This window comes from Chiloscyllium plagiosum, unplaced genomic scaffold (assembly GCF_037043375.1).
Source record: "Chiloscyllium plagiosum isolate Xiang-an unplaced genomic scaffold, Cpla_swu_hap1 HiC_scaffold_3, whole genome shotgun sequence".
Taxonomy (NCBI): Eukaryota; Metazoa; Chordata; class Chondrichthyes; order Orectolobiformes; family Hemiscylliidae; genus Chiloscyllium; species Chiloscyllium plagiosum.
Window position 1 is genome coordinate 131,468,940 of NW_028270141.1, and position 15,124 is coordinate 131,484,063.

The following is a 15,124-nucleotide window of genomic DNA, read 5'->3' on the forward strand; positions in this document are numbered from 1 at the left end:
CATCCCAGGGTGCTGAAGGAGGTGGCTCTAGAAATCGTGGATGCATTGGTGATCATTTTCCAATGTTCTATATATTCAGGATCAGTTCCTGCAGATTGGAGGGTGGCTAATGTTGTCCCACCTTTCAAGAAAGAAGTGAGAGAGAAAACAAGGAATTATAGCCTGGTTAGCCTGACATCAGTGGTGGGAGAGATGCTTGAGACAATTATAAGAGATGAAATTATGACTCATTTGGATAGCAGTAACAGGATAGGTCAGAGTCAGCATGGATTTACGAAGGGGAAATTGTGCTAGACTAATCTTCTGGAAATTTTTGAGAATGTAACTTTGAAAATGGACAAGGGAGGGCCAGTGGATGTAGTGTACCTGGACTTTCAGATAGCCTTTAATAAAGGCCCACTAAGGAGATTAGTGAGCAAAATTAGGGCACATGGCATTGGGAGCAAAATACTGACTTGAATTGAAAATTGGCTGGCTGACAGGAAGCAAAGAGTAGTGATAAACAGGTCCCTTCTGGAATGACAGGCGGTGACCAGTGGGGTACCACAAAATTCGGTGCTGGGACCGCAGCTGTTTACAATATAATTAATGATATAAATGAAGGCATTAAAAGTAATGTTAGCAAATACTCTGGTGACACAAAGCTGGGTGGCAGGGCGAAATATAAGGAGGATGTTATGACAATACAGGGTGACTGGGACAGACTAGGTGAGTGGACGGATACATGGCAGATTCAGTTTAATGTGGATAAATGTGTGGTTATCCACTTTGGTGGCAAGAACAAGAAGGCAGATTGCTTTCTAAATGGAGCTGAAAATGTGTTGCTGGAAAAGTGCAGCAGGTCAGGCAGCATCCAAGGAGCAGGAGAATTGACGTTTCGGGCATGAGCCCTTCTCTTCCTGAAGAAGGGCTCATGCCTGAAACGCCGATTCTCCTGCTCCTTGGACGCTGCCTGACCTGCTGCACTTTTCCAGCAACACATTTTCAGCTCTGATCTCCAGCATCTGCAGTCCTCACTTTCTCCTACTTTCTAAATGGGGCCAAATTAGGTAAAGGGGAAGTACAATGAGATCTAGGTGTTCTTGTATGTCAGTTAATGAAAGCAAGCATGCAGGTACAGCAGGCAGTGAAAAAAGCTAATGGCATGCTAACCTTCATAACAAGAGGAATTGAGTATAGAAGCAAAGAGGTCCTTCTGCAGCTGTACAGGGCCCTGGTGAGGCTGTACCTGAACTATTGTGTGCAGTTTTGGTCTCCAAATTTGAAGAAGAACATTCTGGCTATTGAGGGAGTGCAGCGTAGCTTCACGAGGTATATTCCTGGAATGGCGGGGCTATCATATGTTGAAAGATTGGAGCAACTGGGCTTGTATACACTTGAGTTTAGAAGGATGAGAGGGGATCTGATTGAAACATATAAAATTATTAAAGGATTGGACACTCTGGAGGCAGGAAGCATGTTTCCACTGATGGGTGATTCCAGAACCAGAGGACACAGTTTAAAAATAAGGGGTAGGCCATTTAGAACAGAGTTGAGGAGAAACTTCTTCACCCAGAGAGTGGTGGATATATGGAATCCTCTCTTAATTACAGTCAAAAGCTGGGGTTCCCTTCTTAGGCTGCTGGATTGCATGAAAGGCAAAATTTGTTTTTCTGAAATTGCCTTTTTGCCAAAGGGTGTGTCGATTGGATATTACTATATTGGAACAGTTAATTACTGTATCTATTATTCTGTTACATTTTCCAAGAGGGTTAAGCTCTCCTTTCTTGTGTTGCACTTTTGTTACCTTTAACCATTTGTCTTTAAAATAAGAAAAAAGTTCGGGTCAAGGCTACCTTCTTCAAATATTTTGAGGGGGTTGGACCTGGTCCATAACATCTGACCCAACATGTGACTCCAGACCCACAACAACATGATTGACACTTAACTGACCTTTGTTTTGGGCAGTAAACACTGGCTTAGTCAGTGATGCTGGCATTCTGTGAACTAATTTGAACACAAAATGATGGAGCAGAAGTTATTAGTAAAGCAGCTGAAGGTGGTTGGTCCTAGGTGTGGAAGTAGTAAGAACTTGACATACTGCTGCATGATGGGATACTTGACGAAAGTAAAAAGTGACCTGGCTCTCAGGTTTGTAGCTGTGATGGAAAAATACTGCCGGAGATAAAGACTGAGGTTGTGTAATTATTTTTTGACAAAATCTAGAGTGTATCTTAAGCTCGTCAGTCTCTCTGTCCTTGAGCAACATTGAGAACAAAGGGAGTAGCATCTGAATACCTTTCTTTATCTTGAATTATTGTATTCAACATTACTTGAGTGTGGAATAAATCTAAGTAAAACAAGCAAAGTTGTTTGTATCATTGTACAAATACAGGCTGATGTTCAACTCGGCAGCGCGCTGTGAGACAGTGAAGACTGGCAGCCTCTCTGTGAGTTCACAAAAAAAAGCTTCTTGAAACAAGTTTTGAAGTCTCAGACTAAGCAATTACCTCAACACCAGGTCACTGACCTGAAGAACCCCTGAGATTGAGATAATCGATGTCCAACAAACACAACCACTTTCCTTTGTGCCAGATATGATTCAAAGCAGCAGGGGGCTTTCTGTCTGATCCCATGGACTTCAATTAAACAAAGTCTGCTAAAGTCAGTCAGGTGTTGCCTTGATACCGTGTCACTCTCACCTCACGTTTGAAGTTTAAATTTTCTAACCTCTTTTAGAGTAAAGGTTCAATGAGTCTGGCATGAGTGGCTCCAATAGAAACCAAACTGCACATCAGTGAACATGCTATCACGGTTCTGCCATCACTTGATAGCATTTTTGAAGGCCCGTTCTGTCATATTGCTGATGATTAAAATTGGTTCAGTTGGATTTGGCCTACTTTTTGTAGGTGGCACACATGTGGGCAATTTTCCACACAGTAAGCATTACACCTGTACTGGAACAAAGGGCACAGCTAGCCCTAGGTTGTAGATTTGATCACTACAGCTGGGATGTTGTAAGGCCCCAGACCCTTTGCTGTTTTCACTGCACTCTAGAATTCCTTAATATCAGGTTAAATGATTTCAGTTGCCAAGCGCCAGGCTTCTGTGATGATGGGGACCATTGGAAGATGTCGAGATGGATCATCCAATGAGTACGTCTGGCTGAAGATTGTTACGAATGCTTCAGCCTTATGTGTTTTGCACTGAAGTAATGAATTATCCTATCATTGAGGATGGGGATATGTGTGGAGCTTCCTCCTCCAGTCAGTTGTTGAATTGGCCAGCACCATTCAAGACCAGATGGGGTGAGAATTTAGATCTGACTTGATAATGTGTAGAATGCTTAACTCTGTTCATAGCATGAACCTTCTGCTGGTTAGTGTGCATTCAGCTCTGCATTGAACTTCAATGGGTTGACATCTCAGTTTCACATAGGCCTAGCACTATTCCCAGCATGATCTCCTGCATGCTTAATTGATCCAGGGTTGATCTCTTAGCTTGATGGTATGTGTATGTGTGTGTGTGTGTGTGTGGTATGTTGGCCATGAAGCCACAAATTGTGGCTACATAGAATTCTGCTGGTGATGATTGCCCATAGCCCGTTATGGATGTCCAGTTTTGAGCTGCTCAGCCTAAAACCTATACCGTTTGTTGAAATTTTGTGCCATACACCACAAATGGGGAGGATGGGGGTTGTGGTGTGCCCCCTTAATGTGAGCATAGTCTTCATCTCCGTAAGGGCTGTGCACTGGTCACTCTTGCCATCACTGTCATAGCCAGATGCATCTGTGACAGGTAGATTAGTGAAGATAAGCAGGATATTCCCTCTTGTTCATGCTTTAACCACTTGCTGAAGACCCGGTCTAGCAGATATATCCTTCAGGATTTGATCAACCTGCTTAGAAGTGGTGCAACTCTTAAGATGGATTTTCTCATGTTAGAGCACTGAGTAAAAGCACATTGGTGTCATACCATTCTGGAGTAGTGAGTATGCATGGTGTGGTAGAAAATCCCCAATGTCGTCTAAAAGCTAGGCCTGTGCTCAGTAACTTGCTCTTGAATCCAATATGTTTGAATGCCTATCACTGATAATTTGCTCTTCAAGTCTATCAGGTTTTGTGTTAAAAAAAAAATCCATTCAGCTTTTCTCTTTTCCATAATTATTTCTACCCTCATATATAAAAATAAAAATCACCAGGGTCTGGTCTCTCATTAGAAAGAGATAATTGATTTTGAGTCGACAGAAACCAAAATTGCTGAAGAAACTCAGCAGGTCTGGCAACATCTGTGAAGAGAAAAACAGAGTTAACATTTTGAGTCCTATATGGCTCGTTTTCAGAACATATAGTCATTAGGAAAAGGTGGTAATTATGCTAATGACCAGGGGGTGGAGTGAAAAGGAGTGTGTGGGGAGTTGGAGGTGGAGCCCACAGAGCGAGAATGATAGTTAGGTGGACAAAGGGAAGGCTGATAGGAAGACAGAGAAGGAGATACACTGAGAACAGGGACAATGATGAGGTGAAAATTGATGATGTTGAGTTTAAACCCCAAAATTACTCGAGAAACGCAGCACATTTGGCAGCATCTGTGATAAGAAAGTAGAGTTAACATTCAGAGTCTTTTTACTCTTCATTAGGACTTTGTTGGCAGTTGGGAAAGCATGCTATTTATGCTGAAGACAAAGTTGGGGTTGGGGAAGGGAAGAGGTGAGTGATAGGAGCAGATGGAACTCTAAGAGCGTCAGAGATATGAAAAAGGATAGGTAAATGTAGTGATTTGGAACCAGGTGGACCTCAGTTGACTATGAGATCCTTGATTGAGTTTGTTAACCAGGGCTAATCAGAAAGCCCTGGCTGACAAAAATAACCAGATTAGAATCTCCTCAGCTGAGGACTGACTCTGAGCTGGCTGACCACCAGCCAGTGTTACTGTCCACCAGGAAGTAAAGGGTGATTGGTGATGGGATACTGGGCTTTATGCAGTTATTTCAATAAACAAGGAGAATACCAATAGCAGGCCAGGACAGGGGAAAAGCTGAATAAATGATAGTAAGAGCTAAGAGTCAGAGAAAATGGGTGAGCTGTGCTGAATACAATTCATATAATGGGATAGTGGGCCTAGGAGTAAGTGAGAATGGGTGACTGTGCTAAGAGCAACCCATGTCATAACAGGGTTATGTGGGGGCAGGTAAAAGAACTTGGAAGGATAGAATCCGGCTGTAAAGTTGTTGATGTCAATGTTGAGTTCTAGCTTGACTCAGGTGAAAGCTTCATGGTGAGTTTGATTAGATTCCGCACAGTGTGGAAACAGGCCCTTCAGCTCAACCAGTCCACACAGACCCATTTCCCTCTGTCTAATGCACCTAACACTATGGGCAGTTTAACATAGCCAATTCACCTGACCTGCATACCTTTAGACTGTGGGAGGAAACCAGAGCACCTGGAGGAAACCCACGCAGACACAGTGAGAACATGCAAACTCCACACAGACAGTCGCCTGAGGCTGGAATCGAACCTGGGACCCTGGTGCTGTGAGGCAGTAGTGCTCGCCACTGGGCCACCATGCTGCCCTTTAAATGCTGCCATCAGGAACAAGGCTGTTCCTGCCCGGTTAGGAACTGGGGACCTTTTGCGTGGTAGGCAAATGTGATAATCACTACCATGTGATAACCAGCCTTGTTCCTGATGGCAGTGTTTAAGGGGTGGTACGGTGGCCCAGTGGTTAGCACTGCTGCCTCACAGCATCAGGATATGGGCAGCACGGTGGCACAGTCGCTAGCACTGCTGCCTCACAGCACCAGGGTATGGGCGGCACGGTGGCACAGTGGCTAGCACTGCTGCCTCACAATACCAGGGTATGGGCGGCACGGTGGCACAGTGGCTAGCACTGTTGCCTCACAGCGCCAGAGACCTGGATTCAATTCCCGCCTCAGGCAACGGTCTGTGTGGAGTTTGCATATTCTCCTCGTGTCCGCATGGGTTTCCTCCGGGTGCTCCGGTTTCCTCCCACAGTCCAGAAATGTGCAGGTTAGGTGAATTGGCCATGCTAAATTGCCCGTAGTGTTAGGTGAAGGGGTAAATGTAGGGGAACGGGTCTGGGTGGGTTGCTCTTCGGAGGGTCGGTGTGGGCTTGTTGGGCCGAAGGGCCTGTTTCCACACTGTAAGTAATCTAATCTAATCTATACTACAGAAATGCTGATATGGCAATTGAAATCACACTGTGGGGTCAACCTCACTGACCAGCCATTCTGAGCTAAATGGGTTTCTCTAACACTCATGTGCTGACACATAGACATACACCTAAAAATACAGAGAAACTCCCCACAGTTTGGTTGCAGGACTGCTCCACACCATGTATAATAATAATAGAATCAACCTAGGAGTACATACTACAAATTCAAAGCTTGCAATAAACTTGGAGCAACAATGAACTATGTCGAGGGAAGTGTAGAGTGACAAAATGACATGGAAAATTTGGAGCGACATGTGGACAAGCGGTAGATGAAATTTAATGGAAAGTTAGCCAGGGAAGAGCTGGAGTAAATATTTACTCCCCTCTCATTTACAAGTGTTTTTGAAAACTTGAAAGCCTTTTTTCTGAGGCAGTATCTGTTGGCTACAATCAAATTGGCCCTAAAACCCATTCAAGTCCAGACTTTTCAGAACCTGTGTTATTATGACATCCTGGAAAAAAAACATGGACAAAATAACCTTGGTAAAGGAACAGCATCATCACACAAGGGGAGCAAAGGTTATGGGGAGAAAGCCAGAAAATAATGGCAGAGCAGACTCGATGGGCTGAATGGCCTAATTTCTGCTCCTCAGTCATAGGGATGTACAGCACAGAAACTGACCATTCAGTCCAACTTGTCCATGCCAACCAGATATCCCAACCCAATCTAGTTCCATCTGCCAGCACCCAGCCCATATCCCTCCAAACCCTTCCTATTCATATACCTATCCAGATACCCTTTAAATGTTGCAATTGTATCAGCCTCCACCACTTCCTTTGGCAGCTCATTCCACACACACTTACTACTTTCTGTGTGAAAAAGTTTTCCCTTAGGTCTTTTTCATTTCTTTCCTCTCTCACCCTAAATCTATGCCCCCTTGTTCTGGACTCCCCCACCCCAGGGAAAAGATCTTGTCTACTTACCCTATCCCTGCCCCTCATGATTTTATAAACCTCTATAAGGTCACCCCTCAGCCTTCGATGCTCCAGGAAAACAGCCCCAGCCTATTCAGTCTCTCCCTATAGCTCAAATCCTCCAACCTTGGCAACATTCTTGTAAAGCTTTTCTGAACCCTTTCAAGTTTCACAACATCCTTCCATTAGGAAGGAGTCGGAATTGCATGCAATATTCCAACAGTGGCCTAACCAATATTCCTTCTTATGGTCTTATAGAGATAGGAACCATGCTGTTGGCTTAGATGGATCAGATTCTGATCAGGAAATGGGAGATAGAACATTATTTAGTGAAGGAGTCAACAACTCAGAAAGACAAAGAGAATGAGGATTAAAAAGTGCCTGGCAAAGGACATTGATGGTGTTTATTCTTCAATGCAAGGTATATTACAAACAAGGTAGATCAGCAAAGGGCACAGGTAGACACATGGCAGCACGATATCATTGCTATAAAAATAACCTGGCTAAGGAGGACAGAGTTGGCAACTCAATATTCCTGGATATAAAGTTTTCAGGCAGAATAGAATGGATGATGGAAAGATAGTTGGGAGGGAGGTGAAAGAACTGGTTAAAGAATCAATTACAGTTATAAGACTAGATGATCTACTAAACGGGTTAACATATGAGACTTTATCGTTTGAGCTTTAGGACTAAAAAAGGAGCAGTCACACTACTAGGAGTTAATTACAGACCCCCGCACAGTGAGTGAGAGATAGAAGAACATTTTTATAAAATTCATTCACAGGATGAGGGCATCGCTCACCAGACCGCATTTATTGCCCATCCCCAATTGCCCAGAGGGCTGTTAAGGGTCAACCACATTGCTGTGGGTCTGGAGTCACATGTAGTCCAGACCAGACAAGAGTGACAGCTTTCTTCCCAAAGATGAAATTGGTGGACCAGATGTGTTTTTCCAGAAAAAAGCAATTCATGGCCATCATAAGGCTCTTAATTCCAATTTTTTTTTTATTGAATGAAAATTCCACCATCTGCCCTAACAGATTTTGAACCCAGATTGCCATAAGATTATGTGGGTTAACAGGAAACTGTTAGGGATGGGCAATAAATGCTATCTGGTGAGTGATGCCCTCATCCTGTGAATGAATTTTATAAAATATGCTCTTTTCTCTCTCACTCACTGTTAGGGGGTTTGTAATTAACTCCTAGTAGTGTGACTGCTCCTTTTTTAGTCCTAAAGCTCAAACGATAAAGTCTCATATGTTGACACTCTTGCTGGTCTACATTAGGTCGTCACCTCCACATATATGTGTAGACAAATTTCTGCCTATAGGAATAAGATTAGATAGGAAGGAGGCTGGAAGAACACAGCAAGCCAGGCAGCACCAGGAGGTGGAGAAGTCAAGAGCAGCACGGTGTATCAGTGGTTAGCACTGCTACCTCACAGCACCAGGGTCACTGGTTCGATTCCAGCCTTGGGTGACTGTCCGTGGGGAGTTTGCCCATTGTCTGTGTGGGTTTGCTCCAGTTTCCTTGCAAAGATGTGCAGGCCAGGTGAATTGCCCATAGTGTTGGGTGCATTAGTCAGAGGGAAATGGATCTGGGTGGGTTACTCTTCGGAGGGTCAGTGTGGACTGGTTGGGCCGAAGGGCCTGTTTGCACGCTGTATGGAATCTAAAAGTAGACATTATGGGTGTAACCCTTCTTCGGGAATAAGAGGGAAATAATAGGTGGAGACTTTAACTATCCTAATATCAATTGGGATTCAAACAATGTTAGGGATATTGAGGGTGAAAAATTCATGTACTGACTCCAACAAAGTGTTTTTCAACAATATGTGGCAATCCCAATGAGAGGAGATGCACCCCTGGTTTGAGGTTCGGGAAATGAAGTTGGGCAAGTGAAAGTGGGTGGCCATATCAGCGATGGAGACCACAATTCAGTTAGATGCAATATTATTAAGGAAAAGGACAGAGATAAATCAGGAGTAAATGTTTTTTAAACAGTGAGAAGGCAAATTTTACAAAACTGAGAAGTAACTTGGCTGAGGTGGACTGGACAGGACTTCTAAAGGAGAAATCAGTGGGAAACCAGGGTGAGGCGCTAAAAGGCGGGAGCCTTAGGGCACAAAGCAGACATGTCCCCTCTAAAATTCAGAATACTACAGCCAAATCTAGACTCCGATGGTTGCCCAGGAAAAAGACAGGGCAAGATCAATCAGAAAAAGAAAGCTTAAGATAGTCACAAAAAAACCTCAACACTGCAGATAGCCCAGAGGTGTTTGGACAGTACAGGGATCAAGGGGAAAAAGAAATAAGGAAATCAAAGACACAGCATGAAAAAATATTAGCAAGAGAAAGGAGAACCTAAGGATGTTTTGTCAGTATATAAAGAGCAAAAGGATAGTTATGGAAAATATAGGACCTATCAGTGATGAAGAAGGTAACTTGTGTGAAGATGCAGGATTTACCTGTATTCAGAAAGGCAAGAACTGATTAGAGGTAGACAACATGGGATTCCTGAAGAAGGGCTTATGCCCGAAACATAAATTCTCCTGTTCCTTTGATGCTGCCTGACCTGCTGCGCTTTTCCAGCAACACATTTTTAAACTCTGATCTCCAGCATCTGCAGTCCTCACTTTCTCCAACATGGGTGGAAAGTCAACATGGCTTTGTGCATGGGAATGAACTTAATTGAATTTTTTGAAGAAGTAGTGACCTACATATGGACTTCAGAAAGGTTTCAATAAAGTTCTTCATTGATCCTGGTTAGCAAGGTTAGATCACATGAAATACAGGGAGAACCATCCATTTGAATACAGAACTGTATCGCAAATAGAACACAGAGGGTGGTGGTGGAGGCCTGTGACCAGTGGTGTGCCACAAGGATTGGTGCTGGGTCCACTGCTTTTTGTCATTTATATAATTTATTTGGATGTGAACATAGGAAGTATGGTTAGTAAGCTTGAAGATGGCACCAAAATTGGAGGTGTAGTGGACAGTGAAGAAGGATACTTCGGAGTACAATAGGATCTTGATCAGATAGGCCAGTAGGCCATCAAGTGGCCGATGGAGTTAAATTTAGATAAATTTGAGGTGCTGCATTTTGGAAAATCAAATCAGGACAGGACTTATACACATAATGGCTTCTGGATTAGTGGTGCTGGAAAAGCACAGCAGTTCAGGCAGCATCCGAGGAGCAGTAAAATCGACGTTTCAGGTAAAAGCCCTTCATCAGGAATACAGGCAGAGTGCCTGAAGGGTGGAGAGATAAATGAGAGGAGGGCGGGGGTGGGGAGAAAGTAGCATAGAGTACAATAGGTGAATGAGGGTGGAGATGGAGATGATAGGTCAGGGAGGAGGGTGGGGGAAGGTAGCAAAGAGTACAATGGGTGGATGTGGGTGGGATGAAGGTGATAGGTCAGAGAGGAGGGTGGATATGTAGAAAAGACGATAGGCAGGTAGGACGAGTCATGGGGACAGCGCTGAGCTGGAAGTTTGGAACTGGGGTGAGGTGGGGAAAGGGGAAGTGAGGAAACTGTTGAAGTCCACATTGATGCCCTGGGGTTGAAGTGTTCCGAGGCGGAAGATGAGGCGCTCTTTCGCCAGGTGTCTGGTGGTGAGGGAGCGGCGGTGAAGGAGGCCCAGGAACTGCATGTCCTCGGCAGAATGGGAGGGGGAGTTGAAATGTTGGGCCACAGGACGAACTGGTTGATTGGTGCGCGCGTCCCAGAGATGTTCCCTAAAGCGCTCTGCTAGGAGGCGTCCAGTCTCCCCAATGTAGAGGAGACCGCATTGGGAGCATCGGATACAATAAATGATATTGGTGGATGTGCAGGTAAAACTTTGATGGATGTGGAAGGCTCCTTTATGGCCTTGGATAGAGGTGAGGGAGGAGGTGTGGGCGCAGGTTTTACAGTTCCTGCGGTGGCAGGGGAAGGTGCCTGAACGGGAGGGTGGGTTGTTGGGGGGTGTGGACCTGACCAGGTAGTCACGGAGGGAACGGTCTTTGCGGAAGGCAGAAAGGGGTGGGGAGGGAAATATATCCCTGGTGGTGGGGTCTTTTTGGAGGTGGCGGAAATGTCGGCGGATGATTTGGTTTATGCGAAGGTTGGCAGGGTGGAAGGTGAGCACCAGGGGCGTTCTGCCCTTGTTACGGTTGGAGGGGTGAGGTCTGAGGGCGGAAGTGCGGGATGTGGACGAGATGCGTTGGAGGGCATCTTTAACCACGTGGGAAGGGAAATTGCGGTCTCTAAAGAAGGAGGCCGTCTGATGTGTTCTGTGGTGGAACTGGTCCTCCTGGGAGCAGATACGGCAGAGACGGAAGAATTGGGAATACGGGATGGTATTTTTGCAGGAGGTAGGGTGGGAAGAGGTGTGATCCAGATAGCTGTGGGAGTCGGTGGGTTTGTAAAAAATGTCGGTGTTAAGTCGGTCATCATTAATGGAGATGGAGAGGTACAGGAAGGGGAGGGAGGTGTCAGAGATGGTCCAGGTAAATTTAAGGTCAGGGTGGAATGTTGATGAATTGCTCAACCTCCTTGCGGGAGCACGAGGTAGCGCCAATGCAGTCATCAATGTAACGGAGGAAGAGGTGGGGAGTGGTGCCGGTATAATTACGGAAGATAGACTGTTCTACGTAGCCAACAGAGAGACAGGCACACCTGGGGCCCTGTTTTTACCTTATACACTTAATGGTAAGGTCCTAGGGATTGTTGCTGAACAAAGAGACTTTGGAGTGCAGGTTCATAGTTCCTTGAAAATGGAGTTTTAGATTAGATTAGATTACTTGCAGTGTGGAAACAGGCCCTTCAGCCCAATAATCCACACCGACCCGCCAAAGCGCACCCACCCAGACCCATTCCCCGACATTTACCCCTGCACCTAACACTACAAGCAATTTAGCATGGCCAATTCTCCTAATCTGCACATTTTTGGACTGTGGGAGAAAACTGGAGCACCCGGAGGAAACCCACGCAGACACGGGGAGAATGTGCAAACTCCACACAGTCAGTCGCCTGAGGCGGGAATTGAACCCAGGTCTCTGGCGCTGTGAGGCAGCAGTGCTAACCACAGTTGCAGGGAGACAGGATAGTGAAGAAGGCATACGGTATGCTTACCTTTATTGGTCAGAGTATTGAGTATAGGAGTTGGGAGGTCATGTTGCGGCTGTACAGGCTGTTGCATGGATGTTGTGAAACTTGAAAGGGTTCAGAAAAGATTTACAAGGATGTTGCCAGGGATGGAGGGTTCGGGCTATAGGGAGAGGCTGAATAGGCTGGAGCTGTTTTCCTTGGAGATTCGGAGGCTGATGGGTGACCTCATAGAGATTTATAAAATCATGAGGGGCATGGGTAGGGTAAATAGACAAGGTCTTTTCCCCCAGCTGGGTGAGTTCAGAACTAGAGAGCATCGGTTTAAGCTGAGAGAGGAGAGACATAGAAGAGACTTAAGGAGAACTTTTTCACACAGAGGGTGGTACGTGTATGGGATGAGCTGCCAGAGGAAGTGTTGGAGGCTGGTACAATTGCAACATTTAAAATGCACTTGGATGGGTATATGCATAGGAAGGGTTTGGAGTGATATGGGCCAAGTGCTGGCAAATAAGGCAAGATTTATTTAAGATATCTGGTTGGCATGGTTGAGTTGGACCAAAGGGTTTGTTTTTGTGCTGTCTATCTGTATGACTCCATGCAGTGTCATAGTGTCATAGAGTCATAGAGATGTACAGCATGGAAACAGACCCTTCGGTCCAACCCATCCTTGTCGACCAGATATCCCAACCCATTCCAGTCCCACCTGCTAGCACCCGGCCCATTACCCTGCACCCTTCCTATTCATATACCCATCCAAATGCTTCTGAAATGATGCAATTGTACCAGACTCCACCACTCCCTCTGGCAGCTCATTCCATACACGTACCACCCTCTATGTGAAAAAGTTGCTCCTTACGTCTCTTTTATATCTTTCCCCTCTCACCCTAAACCTATGCCCTCTATTCTGGATTCCCCGACCTCAGGGAAAAGACTTTGCCTGTTTACCCTATTAATGCCCCTCATTATTTTGTAAACCTCTATAAGGTCACCCCTCAGCCTCCGACGCTCCAGGGAAAACAGCCCTAGCCTGTTCAGCCTTTCCCTATAGCTCAAATCCTCCAACCCTGGCAACATCCTTGTCAATCTTTTCTGAACTCTTTCACGTTTCACAACATCTTTCCGATAGGAAGGAGACCGAAATTGCACGCAATAGTCCAACAGTGGCCTAACCAATGTCCTGTACAGCCACAACATGACCTCACAACTCCTGTACTCAATACTCTGACCAATAAAGGAAAGCATACCAAATGCCTTCTTCACTATCCTATAGAACATAGAACATTACAGCGCAGTACAGGCCCTTCGGCCATCGATGTTGCGCCGACCTGTCATACCAACCTGAAGCCCATCAAACCTACACTATGCCATGTACGCCCATATGCGTGTCCAATGACGACTTAAATGTATTTAAAGTTGGCGAATCTACTACCGTTGCAGGCAAAGCATTCCATACCCTTACTACTCTCTGAGTAAAGAAACTACCTCTGACATCTGTCCTATAATCTATCACGCCTCAATTTAAAGCTATGCCCCCTCATGTTCACTGTCACCATTCTTGGAAAAAGGCTCTCCCTGTCCGCCCTATCTAACCCTCTGATTATCTTATATGTCTCTATTAAGTCACCTCTCAACCTTCTTCTCTCTAATGAAAACAGCCTCAATTTCTTCAGCCTTTCCTCGTAAGACCTTCCCTCCATAACAGGCAACATCCTAGTGAATCTCCTCTGCACCCTTTCCAAAGCTTCCACATCCTTCTTATAATGCGGTGACCAGAACTGTACACAGTACTCCAAGTGCGGCCGCACCAGAGTTTTGTAAAGCTGCAACATAACCTCATGGTTCTGGAACTCAATCCCTCTATTAATAAAAGCTAAAACACTATATGCCTTCTTAACAACCCTGTCAACCTGGGTGGCAACTTTCAAGGATCTGTGTACCTGGACACCGAGATCTCTCTGCTCATCTACACTACCGAGAATCTTACCATTAGCCCAGGACTTTGCATTCCGGTTACTCTGACCAAAGTGAATCACCTCACACTTGTCCGCATTAAACTCCATTTGCCACCTCTCAGCCCAGCTCTGCAGCTTATCTATGTCTCTCTGTAATCTACAACATTCTTTGTCACTATCCACAACTCCACTGACCTTAGTGTCGTCTGCAAATTTACTAACCCATCTATGCCCTCATCCAGGTCGTTTATAAAAATGACAAACAGCAGTGGACCCAACACCGACCCTTGCGGTACACCACTAGTAACTGGACTCTAGGATGAACATTTCCCATCAACCACCACCCTCTGTCTTCTTTCAGCAAGCCAATTACTGATCCAAACTGCTATATCTCCCACAATCCCGTTCCTCCGCATTCTGTACAATAGCCTAATGTGAGGAATCTTTTCGAACGCCTTGTTGAAATTCATATACACCACATCAACCGGTTTACTCTCATCTACCTGTTTGGTCACCTTCTCAAAGAACTCAATAAGGTTTGTGAGGCACGATCTACCCTTCACAAAACCGTGCTGACTATCCCTAATCAAATTATTATTTTCCAGATGATTATAAACTCACATTTCTAATGTGCCCATCCCCTGCAGTTTCCTTCCCACCCTATGCTTCCTAAATCTTGCTTAATCGCATCATAATTGCCTTTCCCCCAGCTGTAACTCTGTCCCTTTCTATCACTAAGGTAAACCTGACAGAATTGCGATCATTATCACCAAAGTGCTCACCTACTTCCAAGTCTAACACCTGGGCGGGCTCATTACCCAGTACCAAATCTAATGTGGCTTTGTCCCTTATTGGCCTGTCTGCATCCTGTGTCAGGAAACCCTCCTGCACATACTGGACAAAAACTGACTCATCTATAGCACTCGTACTATAGTGTTCCCAGTCAATATTT